This window comes from Corvus hawaiiensis, chromosome 9 (genome assembly GCF_020740725.1).
Source record: "Corvus hawaiiensis isolate bCorHaw1 chromosome 9, bCorHaw1.pri.cur, whole genome shotgun sequence".
NCBI lineage: Eukaryota > Metazoa > Chordata > Aves > Passeriformes > Corvidae > Corvus > Corvus hawaiiensis.
Genome location: NC_063221.1, coordinates 13,570,868 through 13,586,672, shown reverse-complemented (window position 1 = coordinate 13,586,672; position 15,805 = coordinate 13,570,868). Strand labels below are relative to the sequence as shown.

The following is a 15,805-nucleotide window of genomic DNA, read 5'->3' as shown; positions in this document are numbered from 1 at the left end:
TGCAGGAGCAGCAAGAGCTTTTTTTCAGATGTGTCAGAAAAGGATTTCTGCCCCTATGGCTAATCCACGTGACAGCCTCAACTCACACTTTCTTTTAAGGTCAGCTTCCCCAAATACTGGGACAAAGCAATACTCCAGGGATGCAGAAGGAGTGAGATGACAGGGGGACGCTAAAGTTCACGTGTATTCACTGAATTGTACCTAAACCAGCACGACCTTACCATGCCAGTGTCTACCCTGCAGCTCAGCTGCTGTCTCTGGGCACATCAGGCATTTAAATTTACTTGCACTGCTGAAGCCTAAGCACAATTTTCCACACCCAAGTTTTCTTACATGTCCTTTGTCATTTTAGGACTAATTGCAAGATCAATTCCATTCATTTTCATAGCTGAGGAGACATGACTAGAGTTGTGATTCTTTGTGCAACAGAAATCTCAATGACATCAAGGGAATAGGCCTACACAATACCTCAGTTTACAAATGAGGAAACACTGAATTTCTGATACAGTGTCATGCTGAGGTTTAATTTATAGATGTTTATGCAATACTTCAAAATTTATGGACATATGTATCACTCTGCAAGACACACAGTGCACAGGAGCAACCCAGACTCTTGCCAAAGGTCCTTGAAGTCAGTAAAGCCGGTCAACTGAATGCAGTTTTGGCGGGGGAGTATTTGAGTTATCCCACATGACAATGAAAAATTAAAAAAATCATTTTTTCACTCACATCTACTGAGTTTTCAGTAGGAGCAGATAAAATTTTGAGTTGTAACATTTTTATGCATTAGTACGATTTTTTTAAATTGTATGAAAAGCTTTAGCTAAAATGAAGGTTGAGTGACAATGGAAAATATTAATAAAAGTCACATTTTGAACAAAGGCACTTACTTTGAATAAAATATTTTTTAGCCTGAAATACTTTATTTTCTAAATTTTCTTTTTCTTCCATAATTTGATAGAAAATTTGCGTGCTTTTTTTTCCTCATCAGTGTCATCATTCCCCAGAGAAAGAAATTGCTCACAGAAGTCTAACTTTTAGTTATGTATATTTTGAAAGGTATTGGTAGGCATTTACCTGGTCACATAGATGCATAAATATTCCTGGACCTATTACTACCTTGTTGATTTTTCCATGGCATTATTCTGTAGTAATTACTGGATATTTCTCTTTACTGATTTTGTTCTTATATCAGTGTTTTGGGAAGTATTGTTGCTTTATTTCAGTGATAAGTAGATCCCTAGATACAAGTTGTAATACAGTGTCTAGATAGAGACATATCTATTTTAGTATTTCTAGATTCCTTTAAGTGTCCAATCCTCTTGGTTTTTTCCCAGGCATGTAAGATTTTATGTGTAATTTCTTTTACTATTTGCCTGATCAGTGGCATATGATCTGAAAAATTATTAGGCTTCCTTATTTTCCCAAGCATGGGACGCAAATGGCTTTTATATATAGGATACATTTAACAGTGTGACAGTTAAAACCCTTGTACTTTTTTGTGCTTGAAGCTTGTAGGCCAAAGACACACATAGATCAAGGAAACTTAAAATTCAGTGTCATGGTGGGGACAAAATTACAACCAACTGTACAACCAATAGGTTGTAGGAACTTTTGTCTTCCAGATGCCTTCAGAAGGTGAGGGAGGCTTTGCTTAGCATCACAGAGAGTTTTTTCACATACACAGTTAATGGAAATAAACATCAGAAATCTTTGGCTACTGCAATTTTCAAATATCTGCACTGAAGTGAAATGGTCATCACAAATTCACTGAGCTCCCTACACTGCCTGTGGCTCTTTCTGCCAGCTGAACCTTAGACAAGTGGGACAGTATCCACTGCCAAGTTTCTCTCAGGGCTTTCCTTACTGTTCTGTGCTGATGTAGCGGGGGAGCAAGAGATCAGCTTTGATGTGCTCATGAGAGTGATAGCCAGGTTTCTCCTTTATGTGGGGATGCAGGTGCTGATACTCAAATTTAGAACACCATCTTTATAATGGCTCAGGACAGTGGCAAGCAGGAATGTTGTGGGTGCAGAGTTCTACTGGAAGTGCCAGCAATGGAAAGCATATTCAGGGAAAACCGAGACAGAAACACCAGTACCTGGGGCAGTTATCTACCTTTCAGAATATATAGTCACCACCTCTGCTAAATACTGAAAAATAGTAGCATCTTAAGAAATGCAAGTGACTAGAATGAGCCCTCGAGGAAAAAACCCACCAACCATGTTGCTTTAGAATTATTTATATTATATTCCATATATATGTACACATGTATAAACAGGTCTTAACTAAATGTCACAAAAATTGCAGAAGTATCTTCAAAACTGAAATTATCTTCTTGTGCCTCTTCTCTGCTCTTTGGAAAATATTGTGTTACACAAAAGGACTACAAGGATTGTTTTTTAAATTCCGGGAGTGTAGAGTGTGGAAATGTACTAATTATAGCTAATTAGTTCACCAGATAACAAAGGCTCATTCCTGTATGCTGTGAAGTTGTGGGCCTTTAAAGTGACAGGAAACAGGTAGACTGACCTGCAAATTAGTTATGGAATGAATTCAAATAGAGCTGTATTTAGGAAATCAGAATTATGTAGGGATGAGTTTTTCATTGAAGTCTGAACCTTTTATAGCTTCTGTCCTCAATTTCCTAGAACTTCATTTTAAAATACAATATTAATTAATAAAAATTGCTTTTTAAACTATTATTTCAAAGAACTTCTCATTAAAATAAATTCTGAAAATACAAGCATTCTACAAGGAGACAATAGTAAATTAAAAAGGGTTTCTCCTGTATTACATATGATAGGCTTCTCATTGTTTAGTTACTTATAGCTGATACTGTAGTGATAACTTGACTTTAATCTTGCAGTGATTAATATGTGATAAGGCATAGAAACCAAGTTAATAGGAAAGTATAATGAAATATGAATTCTGCCTTTCTGAAATAAGTGCAGAATTCAGACCTGCATCTTCTCTTGGGCCAGGTAAGTAAATGATACCTTGTAGAGAAAGAGTGTTCTCTTACAGTTTGAGTGCTCTTTGTGGGCTTCTCTCTGTTCTACACAGCAATGGTAATATGACTTTTCTAGAGTACAGTGTGGGGGTTTTGTCACTGTGCCATTTTTTCTTAAAGGTGAAGTGCTAAGCATCCCCTTTTTTTACTGCTTTTCTTCACAGTTACTTTTTTCTCTACTGAAACCTTTTATTTAATTTTTAGATTGATTTTTCCCCCCAATTTTTCTTGATCATTACATCTTTCTGTATAGTACCAAAATTCAATCTTACATGTAATGAATCGAATACAAATGATTGCTAGAAGCAAATGATCATACAGAGATATTATTTGTTTGAGCTAATAACTTTTTTTTTTCCCCACAAAGCTGATTTAATGCTATAGTAACAGAACAACCATTCAAAGCTCTTGAAAAAAAAGAAATTTTATATGTCAACTTGAGAATACTCTTGCCTAGAGGTTGTAATGCACAGACATTAGAAATAGGGTTTGTGGTTTTTGGTTTTGTTTTGTTTTTTTTTTTTTTTTCAAAGCATGTGAAAGAGAAAACATTACCTGAAAAAATGCAGGCTGGAGCCTGGAACTGTAGTTATGGGGAGAAAAAAAATCCTACATTAAAATGCAGGTAAAAAGGAAAGTAAGGTAATTGATGATAATTTAATAAATATAAGATGTAGAATATGCTGTTGAACTACTAAAATGTAATGTATGTATGAATAGAATTGAATTTATTTTTGTCCAGTTCTAGGGTTTCACTGAATTTTCTTCCAAAGGTCTGACACATTTCCTGAAATAGGAAAACACTTTGGGGAAACAGCAATCAAGTGTATTCAAATGCTTCTGGAAATTTAAAAAGCATTCATAGTTTATGTGCTCATATAAGACAACAGATACAGGAGAAAACAAAGATGTTTTATTATTTTATTGTTACTGAGCATGCAGTATTTTTGGCTGTCTTTGAAGCAGAATTTACTACTGGGTATCTGGTGAGCAAAAGCTTCAGTTATCATTCAGAATCCCTTTGATGTGTGGAGACCAAATAGGGAGAGCCTGAGATGATGTTGGAGGAATAAGGGAAAACTTAAGACGCAGTCAAGCTTTCAGAAAGTTAATTGTGAGTAAAAGTGGTAAAATTCCAGTGAGTCACTCTGAAGTCAGAGTGATTGAGTATGGTATAAAGCAGTGATCGAAAAATGCATTTAACACATACTTCAGTACCTTGTGAAATTGTGGCCTAACTGTGCAGCTTTACTGGGAGAATATAACTAGAGAAGATTTTAAAAGAGTTCAGGGAACAGAACCTGGCACTAAAGTTTTCCAAAGTCTGAAAATGGGCTTCATTGCTTTATCATGAATCATTAGTTTCCATCAAGTCAGACTTGCATGCTAGGTAATAAAGAGGCTGAAAATAATTTTGGGATTAGGAGAGAAAAAAAATTTTTAATGTATTTAATAATCTTTCCTTTGTATGTCAACCTCTTGTCTTTCTGTAGCTATAGTTAAGGGAAATCCATATTGCAGACTTGTATATCATAACTGCCTTTTGTCTTCTATTGAATTTTGTTTCAGGCACAACAAAGCTGCTGGATGAAAGTGTCATAACCATAAAATAGAAGAGCAGGTTAGCAAATGGGGAGGTTATTTTCCAAAGGAAAAGTAGAAATGGAGAGAAACTATGTCGATTACTCTTATCCTTTCTTGCAACTAGGTCTTGCAGCACATTCGTACTCTGTTTAATTAACATCGTTCATACATTAACATTAACATAAGCCTTCTTTATTATTGGCTAAAAATTTTTATGCTTCACCAGGGGCATGTTAATACAAATAAAAGCATTACAGCATCTGCAGGTGAAGATTCTTGGCTTTTTTACTGTAAAAATAGGAAGAGTATATCATGTTAAATATTTTTTTAAAGGCAATGCTAACTCCTTGTTTCAAAGTTTTACTGAGCCTCCTAGAAAATACACATTCATGTAGAGGATCTCAGTGTTTCTATCTGTAAGGGAGTTAGGCACTGCTTGTACTAAAATATTTATTTAGAAAACAAGGTTGATTTGCCGTTAATGAGGGAATGATCTTCTGATTTTTATTTACTCTCACTTTGCAGCACGTATGAGATTTTTCTGGAAAAAAGTTACTTTCATTATCTGTGCAAGGAAGGTGGCTCAATATTCCTTTACAGCTCTCGTGGGATGTAACATGGTTAATATCAGGAATGGGTTTGTCAGTAAGGACAAGGGCTGTGTGAGGAGAAAGTGGCTGTGTGCCTGTGTAGCCCTGAAGCCAGATGACAGCTGGTTCCTCTTCTCAAGTACATGTTGGTTTCTTAACTACTTCAATTTGCTTCAGTGACATCTAGACCAGTTTATGATTTATGGAGACATTCAGATCCATTTCTGATTCCATCACTGGGGTTCCCGTGAAGACCCATTGAGTTAAACATTCAAAGTCTGAGTGCTGCTGAATCCAGATGAGAAGAATCTTCATTTTGTAATTATTTCTTTGCCCCAATGTGTAGTGATAAAAAATCTCGATCTGTTTAATGGTAGCAGATTTTTGTTTATGGAAAGTTATTCACTACTTACTGTTTTTATATGCAGTATAATTGAGATGAAAGACTTTGTATATGTAATTACATTCCCCTGAGATTATTCAGGCTAATGGTTTATAGGTAATTTAGGCATTAGATTTGTAGCTTAAACAACAAATTATTTATTGTGATCTGCGTAGTGTGGCAGTTTTAGGAAAATACAGTATTTCAAATTCTTGGTGTGTATTATTTTGTTTTACCTTTTCCTTTGTCACTTTAATGCCAATCCTATTCATGGGTGTAATTCTACAATAGATACGAGTGTATTTAAATATTTTATGGGTGCTATTATTATCATCCTGCCATGGAATGATTAGTATTCTGTATGTCTTCAAAAAAGTATTTTCTGCAGAATCTTCCGATCTTTGGTGTTTCTTTGTATAAATTATAAACTAGAAAACAGCTTTATATTTATTGTTTGTAAGAGAATGTGGATTGTGATTGTACTTTATCAGTTCATTTTTCTTGTTAATCATGCTGAGCTTAAACTTCCTACTTATTGACCTAAGTACGTGAAATAAATAAGTGCATTTAAGAATTAGGTTATTCTTGAAATACAACTGCAATATATAAAGTATATTAACTTTCAGCAGCTGCACACCTCTCTGAGCTTCACTCATCCCTCAGTAGTCAAAGCAAGTTTCTCTTCAGTTGTCCCTTTTTGGACAGTGGTTGTTTTCTGAGGTGAAATAGATTGTGCTTGGTATCACAAGTATCATTTTATGTGTCTGTGATGTTATCAAAAAGAATAATCTTTAATCTATAATGCTGACATGATAAAATTGCGACAAAGCCTCATTTAGTAGCATAGTTACCTAACATTTGTTGTAACAAGTGCAACAATACACTATGACAGGGTCTGATTAAAAACATTGATCAATCCCATTTCTCACTTCCTGCTGTGGACAATCATGGGAATTTACTGAAACACCTCAGATTTCTATTTCTGATTTTTCTAGAGGGAAAATGTGCCATGAAAAAATTGGTCAGTGTAACTGTATTTACGAAAATTACTGTGAAATTTATTAGAATTAATGGATAAAGACAAAACAAGACCCTTTTCTATGTATTTTTTGCTCTTTTTTATATCACTTCCAATACACAAGTGCTTAGAAAAACAATCTATTTGATTAACACAATTTTTTTTTCGTAACCCAGGGCCATTATCTTCCACATAAGGAAAAATAACATATACCTGAAAAAAAATGCTTAAAATTTACCTAAGATAGTATGATTGTAACAGAAGAGGTCCTGTTTTTATTGATTCCACTTTTTCCTTTTTCTGTCCACTCCCTACTGCCTGCCAAAAGGGATTAGTTCTATTCCCCATGTCTGCACATGAATCAGACTGGGCTCTACTTTACTCTGAAGTCTATTGTGCAGAGTGATGTTCAGATAACTTCAAGTAATTACGTGAAACATATTAGCAATACACAGTGTAGTAATTCATTTTTACAAAGCAAAGCATTAAATATTGTTGGACATTGCTGACACTGCAGTATTTTGAAAGAAAATTGATTTGTTCATTGATATCCCTTTTGTCTGTACATTGCTCTTACTTCATATGCCTTTGCTAGCGTATGTGTAAACAGTCCCAGTTTAAGCTGATGCATTCATTCTGAATGAAACAAGAAGCTGAGGAAAATTCAGTGACAGGAGAGGGATTGAATTGAAGGCTTTTGAGCCCTATCCATGACCTATCATGTTTTCTTTTTCATTTCCTAAAATGTTTCAAATAGGATAGAGAACCACATAACTTTAAACGCTTGGATCTTACGGTGCATTTAACATATTTTCTATGATAGCTTTTTTCCTTTAGACTGCTCTCCATATTTCTTTATCTCCTATCCCGGGATGCCGCAGTGCTGTCCAGCCAGCACGGTGTCCCGGGCACCGGGCAATCCTCTGCCTGCTCTGAGCGGGGAGGACGCAAACCGAGCGCGGCCGCTCGGGTCCGCCTTGCCCCCGATGATGGTGAGGGCGTGTGAAGGAGGCAGGAGAGAAGCAGAGGGACTTCTTTGTGGGGGGAGAGCCTTTACTGGAGAGGAAAAATCCACTGAAGAAACGTGGCTTGCAGGGGGTCTTGCACCCCCACAATATGGGCATGGGAAACACACAGTAACCAATGGAACATCGGCCAGGGGGTCTTACCAAGGCGGGGAGAAGGAATTACAGCAAATGGGAGAAGGGGTAGGCGGGGAGGAGGCCAATTAACTATCGAAATACATAGAACTCTCTGGAAAGACAATCTCATATGAGAAATAAGGGGAGGGGAGGGCTGTGGCCAATGGTAAGGCAGGGAAAAATAGATTTTTCACAGCCTTTTGAATGCTCAAGGCTTTTGGGCTGTGGAAGCATCAAACCAATGGACCTTTTGGTCCTCTTGATTTGGCTGGTCACGGCTCACCACAACACTAGGATAGGTGCACAGAGTGATTTTGCCTTGAGATGGAAGGTTGGTCACAAGTCTTTATGCTCCCTGGATGTATGGGGGGCAAGAGACACTATGGCTTGATGATGAAGACTGCTTTTATATGAAGGAAAATAACGTAGTGCCAGCAGAGCTGTCTGGGGACACCATACAGGCCCTGCGATGTGATGTAGCAACTCTGGCATTGATCTAAGAGACTAAAGCAGCTCTGTTGCTCTGGGTTTTAAGGAGGAATTCAGATATCCTGCCTCTGCCCATGTTATCTCTGTAGAGCAGTTTTTGATCTCTCTATGACAATAGTGCATTTCACCCTTAGATAGCTATCGAGATGCCTTCATGTACTCCGAGGTTTAAACTGTGTGGGCCATTGTAGTCTGAGAAATTATGCATTATTATTTCTATTAGGTTCAATAAAGTACTTGATAAGAGGTTTGCTCAAGAGAGTATCTCCGTGGCTGCTGCTTCTTTCTTTTAAGCTGAAGAAGCCATGCCACTGAGAAAAAAAGAACCTTTTGTAAAAAGATACAAAAACTGGTGATGTCCGTGTTACCAGCTGTGCTTGGTCAGGTTAAATGTATAATTATCAATGAACTGGTTCTCCATAAAGGCTGACTGACAAACAGAGTTCAAGGAATGAAAGTGTGTTTGTATGAATTGATTAGGAACAAAGACATTAATCCATTTGTTACTCTTAGTCATTACTCTTACTATCTTTCAATGACTTCTAAAAACAACATTCCTGTGAATGAAAACTAATCTTTTTTATTGCCTTGCTGTTCATATAACATCAGCATACCCACTTCCTGATTAAAGACCTGCTGTTTTTCAGACACAGTGATGACATGAAAGAAATGCTTTTCTTGTTGTCTTTAGGAGGAATAGGAAAAACTATTCTACTGTATGATCATCCAGCTGAAATACTGTCATCCAAGAATTCCAGAGTTAAGTCATATGTACTCCCCACATCCATTTGGTATTAGCTTTGTGAAGAAATACACTGTTCTGCTGAAGTTCTTCTTTCTTCTGTGGAGCAGAATTTGACACCTGGTTTTAGGGATTGCACTGAGTGCAGTGAATTAAATGAATTTGTATTTATTGTCGTAGTGCCATTTCTGAAAACAAAGCTGTATTGCAGGGCTGTTCAACAGTCACCTTCTCCCCTGTGCTGTTCTGCATTACACTTTCCACCTTCTTCTGCCACTTTCCAGGGCAAACTTTACAGATGCTGCACTGTTTGTTGCTTCTTTTTTTTAGGAGGAATACTAGGACTGATGCTGCTGAAAACACTGAGACACAGCAAGGGAACTGGTATGTCATGAATCGTGTTACTACGAGGAACTGGTAGCTTCTGAGCTCTTTCCTCTGCTTTTTCTCAGAGAGAAAAGTGAACTAACCTCATGAAAGATGTGCTTAATTTCCTCCTGGTATTTTCCATCAGGAATCTTAGAGTTCAAGCTTATTTCATTCCTTTTGGAATTCTGGTTGAGCATATGGAAGCTCTTTGTAAAACTTGTGGTATCCTATGTTTTCTTCTTGTTTAGTATTAATTTATTTAGGATTATGAATTTTGTTGCTGCCTTAATGAAGTTTAAAAAGGAAAATTGGAAAATCAGCTGACTAACAAAAAGGAGGACTTTGTACCCATACAAATATTAAAAGTGATAGTTACCATTCAAAAAGATCCACTTTAAAAAGCTTTTCCTCTCTCTTATGTTAAAATGGCCCTTATGAATGCTAACATTAAAAATGGCTAAAAGATTTAAAAATAACTACTCATCCTGAAACAAAAGCAAGCATAGATGTGATCTGCAGAAATTTTAGTATTGGATGACCCCTGGCTGTGGACTGCATCTTTAAAAGGAAGGGTGTCTGTTCCTCTCCTTGCTGAGGCAGCAAAGGGTTTGTGTTTAGATTTGAGTAAGAGCCCACTATATCGTACAATGGACATCTTTCTTCTCCTGCACTCATTTTTACTGCTGTTTTTCATGTGGTCCTCCAGCTTCTCACTTGGATTCATTCTGTGATTGAGCTGGGACATATAAGCGGTTTGGTTTTTGTTTTTGTTTTTTTTTTTCCTCTTCATAGCTTTCTTTTACTTTTTTTGCATTTGCATAGTTACAAGTGTTACAAGTAGGGTGGGGAAAGGAAAGCATGTTTCTGACAAGCCATTGGCCTGGTTTTTATTTGATGGAACTTACAGCTAAAATCAGATCTGTCACTGATCTCAGCACTTTACTTAAAGCTGCTTGGGTTTTTTCACCACTGTTTTCATCCTCAGAACTGTAAATCAATACCCTTTGATCTAAACATAAAAGTCTGGAAGGCTTACGTTGAGGATATCTTCCCTTGCACCTCGCTTCATTGAGTTCTACTGCTAAATCTGTTCTAAGGAAATCAAAAGCGATACTGAATTGACATTAATCGCTCTCCTCAAGACTGCCAGAAGGTAATTTCTCAGAAAGTTGGGAGTTTGAAACAAACTTTGCATTGTACTGGTCTATTATTAGCACTCCACTTAGCATATGCAAGTAAGGCTTTTGAAAGCAGCGCATAATACCTGAACTAGAAACTCTAAATGCTTCTGCCTTAATTAAAATTGAATTTTCTGAGGAATAATAAAAAATATTCAAAAGAATATGGAAGAGGAAGAATTCTTGTTGAGGAATTCTGAGGAACAGATGTGTTTTGTCAACTGTAACAATTTGGACCATATGGAGTAAACTGTAACTAAACTAAAACACAGTTGCCTCCAATTTTTACAAAAATCAATTTTTAAACTTTTCGACGTCTTGTTAGTTCAATTCTACAGACTAGTGATCAATGGTGTGTCACTTTGAGTTGCTATTGCATAGTAAGAATTAGTGTTTTTATTCCAAGGTGCCAGGAATCCTAATGTCTAGTAATCAGCTGTTACAAACCTGTGCTTTATTTTAATTGATTCTATCAGGCAATAATGAGGTTTGTATTCAGAATTTTGAAACATATTGGAAAATTAAAATGTATTGGAAATGTAAAATTGCTGTTTTGGTTGAGTTTAAAATAAATGGCAGCATCTCTGCCAGCTGGACTAAACTGAGGAGACTTCTTGAAAAAGCAAAGCTTCTTCTGGTGTAACTTCTATTATAATGTGGTGACTTATTCATTAGAGAACTCATGTCTTCAGCATTTGAGCAGTAAGTGCTGTTACATCTGGGAACTCAGCTCCTTGGACAGAAGGACACTTTGTTCAGACACAGTCTTCTGACATCTGATGACCTTTTCATTTTTCCATAAGTGAAGTGGGACTCTTAAGATGATTCTTCCTATTGTCAGAGATATTTTATTATTATTTGTAATATTTATGCTTTTTTTCTGGAACAGATCTCGGTTCTGTTTGAAGAAATTACTGGGTAACTTCAAAAAGGAGCCATAATCCTGCTTACAACACAGAAATCCAGTGCTACCAGTGATGTGACAGTGCATATGAGAGTGGGAATTACTAGAGCTGAAATGTTCAATGAGGTAAATAGAGCAATGCAAATCTCAAGGGCTTCTGAAATACAGAATACAGCAAGGACGATTTTGAGAATGTGTATTGCATTGCTGCCTCCTCTCACACCATGCACCAAACATCTCTTTCCTCTCTTCAGCTTCTAAAAATCAGTTTGATGTGACTGCCTCCAGTTTGAAATTAGCATGATTTAATCTTGTAGCGGGTTGAGTTTGAAACCGGACAGAAACACCAATTAAATGTAGTGGTTTTGATTCAAAATATTCATTAGTTACTTATTTTCCTTCTGTGAGATAAGAATTAGGAGAAAAGCAAAGCAGGCCACAAACCTTAAACAGTTGCAGTACAATGAAAGAGCTTTATTACTAACAGAATTAAAAGTAAAGAGAAAACAACAAAACAAAATTAAAGTAAATTGCCCCCCCCCCCCCCCCCCCCCCTTCTTTCCAGCACTTCTCTCCTTTTATCCAGCTCACACAAGGGATAACAGAACATGGGATGTTAGTCAGTGTTGCAGTTCTTGAAAAGTCTCTCTCTTACGCTTAAGGAAAAAAGGGTTTTCCTTCAGTTGCACGTGGTTCCCAAACTGCCACCAATAGCAGACCCGCCCGGAAACAAACAGTCTGCTGTGTGTAGAACATCTCTCCCATGAGGAATTTCACAGTTCTTTCACACTACAGAACATGGGCCATCACATGGGGTTATTCATCTTTTTAAGGATAAGTTATTTTGGCCTGCACACAGAGGCTTTTCTTCGCCACAAGTCTCTAACAGCCTCTTACTACTTCTATATAGCCTGGCATAGGCACTCTTCACAAACTTCATAGGCACACGTTGATTCTCCACCCCCCCCCCATGTTCTTCAAATGGATTAAAGAGACAAACAGTTTGTGGTATTACAGTTTCTTACCACGGCATGCAAGAAGGTTTCTTTTAAGCTGCGCGCCAGAATCGCGGCACCGCCCTCTTTTCTCCCGTCGCCATGCTCAGCTCCGTCCCACGGGACTCACTTCTCTTTCTCTCTGACTCTGAAGCCGCCATGTTGAAGAGTGTTCTTGTTCGGGCTTTACGGTGGGGAAAGCCTCGCTCCCTCTGTGCTGCTGGCTGCGTGGTGTCCTCTTCAGTTCAGCACGGAGTGTGCTGGCTGCAGACAGGAGGCTCTGCCGGCTCCCGCTGGCTCCGCCGGCTCCGCATGGAGAGGAGAGGGACCCGCCTGTCCCCAGAAGCCGCGCTGGATGGGTTTAGCTGTGAGCAGTCCATGGCTGGTTTTAGCTGCCTGCGGCTCTGGGACAGTCCCCCTCAGTGACCCAGGGTCCGTGCCGCAGCGATGGGAAAGGGGCAGTGGCCCCGGCCCGGCCCAGCGGGGCCGGGAGGCTCGGAGCACCCCCCACCTTCCAGCAGGCGAGCTCCGACCAAAAAGGGGAAGTCCCGCCTTTCCGTGCGGTTTAAATATGTAAATTGTGAGAAGCGTAATTGCTCTTAAAGACTGTCCATCAACTCAGGGTCAACCCAACACAAATCTGTGATACAGGAAAAATCTCTCTCATGGAAAAGGCCCACATGGGAAATCTAATGATAGCATATTCCCCAGGGAAAGCTGCCACCTTAGACTGTGTCCCTGTAGGAGGGAAAGTGAACAGCTGCAATATATCTTGTGAAAATGTGTGTGTGCATGTGTATGGTGATGTGACACAATGCTTTGTGACAGCTCATTTTGTTCTGGGTTCTTCACATGACAGATGAAATGATTTTTGAGATTATTCTTAGGTATAAGACCCAAAGTCAGTTCTGTTGGACTGTTTGGCATAAAATACATTTAGGTATCTCATTTAAACATCCCTCTGGAAAAAAAGCTCTGGAAATCAGAAGTGATTGAGTGGATGAGCTGCAACTGTATTGCTTCTAGGCCCAGTAAAAAGGCAAGTATAAGGGGCTGATTTTCATTTCAAGTGTTTCATTTGAGGTGAAGTTTCATCCCAAGGCTTACATAACTAAACTAGCTTTTCCTGTAGTTGAATTAGCTCTTGTTTTACTTCTAAGTTAAATTAAGATCGTTGCAATTTTGCGCTAAGGAGTAGGAAAAGTTTAAATATATCCTTGCTTTAGAACAAAAATGTACATTAATCATAACCAGTGATAAAATACTACTTGTCATTACAAACCTTTATCACTACTTAGGATTAGAAATAGATCAGTTATATAATTTCACATACTGCTAAGGAAATGTATCTATGCCTTAATTTTAAATAATTGCTAGGTTTATAATTTAATGTGAATGTAGAATATTTTAAAAATACATACTACCATTAGTAAACTGAGTAAGAGAAAGGTATGTAATCTCCTAAATCTTGAAGAGGATTTGTTGCTTCTGTATTTGTTGTGTAGCAATAATGCAATTCTTATTATTCATTTAGAGAAAATACTGCTGAAAATTTGGTGAAAATTCTTTTCTCATTTTGAGCATTCAGTGTGACTTTGTCATACATTTCCAGGTTTCCAGCTGGGCTGGTTTGCTTTCATTCAGGATTGAAGTCAGTTGCTGTTTTTCCAGGATTACTGAAAGGTTGAACCTATTTCAATGATATATAGGATCTACAGAATAACAGTTTTGCAACTTATATGCTTAAGAGAGAGGGAATATGTCCAGAAAAATTCACTTAAATCATCTATCAAATGTGCCAGCGCAGCTGGTGGCTTTATTTCTCAGGAAAGCAGAGAGAGATGGAAGGGCATGAGGGGTGCTTTTATTGATTGCTTTCTGGGAAAATTATTCTATGAGTTACTTTAGCAAAGAATGTAATTTGCCTGAGGTATAGCAGGAATAATATGAAAAGCTCTGGGAGAAATAGTTCCCTGATTGATTTTTTTCAATATGAAATGATGGTGTTCTCTCAGAACCAGAACTATATCAGCTCCACAAGTATCACTAGGGATGGGTGTGACTCCATGCGTTTGATAAAACTACAGGAAACTTTGGAAAGATCTACTGGAAGGAAAAAATGGAAATTGGGAAGAAGAGAGATTTTTACTTCTCAATGATCTGTTCATGTAATAACAAAGAAGAAAAGTAATTAATTGTGGGATGTAATGCCCTGACTGACTTAAAAGGCTACTTTCTTTTCTATTTCTGTGATGTAAGCCTTGAAAATATACTAGTGCAGGTTATGATACTTTTAACCTGTACTGTAATGTTGACTGTTTTAAGATCTCAAGCTAAAGGCATCATCCTTCTTAAAACTGAAACTGGGACTTGTACAACTCTATCAGTTTTTCCACATCCAATTCTATGTATATAACTGCCAATCTGTGATTCAGATATAGTCTCATCTCCCACAAGTGAAAGCAGCTTAAAATAAAAAAATAAAAATCTCAGTTTAGAAATTATATTATTTTATGGATTTGTCTAATAATTAGCATTTTCCAGTATTATAGGAATCTGATAAGTGAATTGAACTTGAAAATGAAATTTAAATAAATCTTTGTGGAAGACTAGCCTTTTATATTTAGGGAAGAAAAGCAATTTTTAAGAGGATAAAATACAAAAAGAAAAAAGAACTCGGTGTCCCTGCATATGACAGGTGAAAGGTCTAAAGTCTGAGGAAACTGGATGTCACTCAGTTACTGTCAGTCCTCATTGCTCACTGTCACACTGCGGAAAAACATAGTTAATTTTTTCTGACTTGCAGAGTCTTACTGAACAGCCAGACACTGACATCACTGACAGTGGCATTACTGTACAATATTTGTAAAACAGTCTTATTGCTGGAAAACATTGCTTCAGTCATCAAAGTGATGGAGTCATGTTCTGGACTTAATTTTGATATGCTGTATTGTTTCTTAAAATAATTGCAGGCTGTCTATGTATTTTTGTGTTCAAAATTCATGAATGTATTTACAAGAGGTGAACTGTTTTGTCTTCCTCCAGACTAAGAAGAGAACCATATAATTTGAAGTTCACAAAGGCAGAGATCTACAAGCCAGCAGAATTAGAGATGAAGAACTGCTCTGTGGTGAGTAAACTGAGGCTTTCATACACTGGGCTTCTTGAGTGAAGATTCTGTGGCACATTCCCCAAACACGTAGAAATTACAAAATATCAGTAATTGGTTGAAACCTCAGAGATTTGCTGTTACAAAAATAGTACTAAAAATGAAATATATATTACTGTTTCACTACTTTAGCTAAAGTATTCCATTCTACTGCAGACTTTTATTTTTCTTCTGGTTTGATCAATATTCTCACATTTTACTGTCATTTTTTGACATCTAGTGCTATATAT

The 15,805-nt window shown here is 37.4% G+C and overlaps 1 long non-coding RNA gene across 2 annotated transcripts in view; it reads left to right on the top strand.

The window, feature by feature from the left end:
- Window positions 1-15,805, top strand: part of LOC125330461 — a 100,400-nt gene that overhangs the window by 11,516 nt on the left and 73,079 nt on the right. Inside the window, exons 2-5 of one of the 2 annotated variants that reach the window (XR_007205544.1) lie at window positions 9,291-9,344; window positions 10,315-10,482; window positions 11,397-11,537; window positions 15,452-15,536. This is a non-coding gene — a long non-coding RNA (uncharacterized LOC125330461). The remainder of the gene's footprint in view (window positions 1-9,290; window positions 9,345-10,314; window positions 10,483-11,396; window positions 11,538-15,451; window positions 15,537-15,805) is intronic. The other variant, XR_007205545.1, reaches the window with a different exon arrangement.